Consider the following 1,118-nt stretch of genomic DNA (forward strand, 5'->3'; position numbering starts at 1 on the left):
AAGGCTTGGTCATCAGGGAGGGGGAAGGGGGCTGGGGGTACGTGAGATAGAAACCCACATTGTGTTGGGGGGGGGAGGATGAACATACACACGCAGAGACACAGTGAGAGAGCAAAGGGACACATCTACAGACAAAATATGGTGCGCGCGCACACACACTCATTCACTCACACTGGCCCACACACACCCACTTGCACACACGCCACACAGACCCACCATACAGACCCATACATACACACTCACACACCGCCCCATACACACACACACACACACACTCATGGACCCACACAGACCCACCATACAGACCCATACATACACACTCACACACCGCCCCATACACACACACTCATGGACCCACACAGACCCACCATACAGACCCATACACACACACTCACACACCGCCCCATACACACACACACACACACATGGACCCACACAGACTCGCTTAGAGACCCACACCTGCTCTCACACAGACCCACACACACGCTCCCACACACAGGCCTGCACGCCACAGACCCACACACACACGCTTGCACACACACACAGACACAAACAGACCCACACACGCTCCCACACACACACACACAGACCCGCACACAAACACACCCCCGCTCGCACGCACACAGACCCACACACCCCCGCACACACACACACACACTCACTCTCACACAGACAGGTTGAATGGGAAGACAGGCAGATAAAGGCATACAGGAGAGATTGGGAGAACTGTAGACAAGTATAGATTTTGCTATATTGGCCATAAAATGAGATTAAACAATGTGACATGCAGCGGGTGTGGGCAAATGAAGAAAGGCAATAAAGCTGAACGTCTGTATCCTGAATAAAGGCTCCAGGAGCACTGTCTCCTGGTGTGAGCCACCCACATGGTGCTCCTGCCCTGTGGCTGTGTTCAGAGACTGGTCTGGTGTGAGCGTCTCGATTATTGCATCACTTTCTGTGCTCGCAACAGTTTAAAAATGCAATTTTTAACTTTTATTTTTACAAAATTGCTGTACTTAAAATATTTATATTTCAGGTTAAAATTCCGATTTGAAGTAAAATAAAGACATGAACCAATGGAGAGAACCCGCGCACAAGGGCCACTCGCCTCAGGGAGC

This window comes from Leucoraja erinacea, chromosome 31, assembly GCF_028641065.1.
Source record: "Leucoraja erinacea ecotype New England chromosome 31, Leri_hhj_1, whole genome shotgun sequence".
Taxonomy (NCBI): domain Eukaryota; kingdom Metazoa; phylum Chordata; class Chondrichthyes; order Rajiformes; family Rajidae; genus Leucoraja; species Leucoraja erinaceus.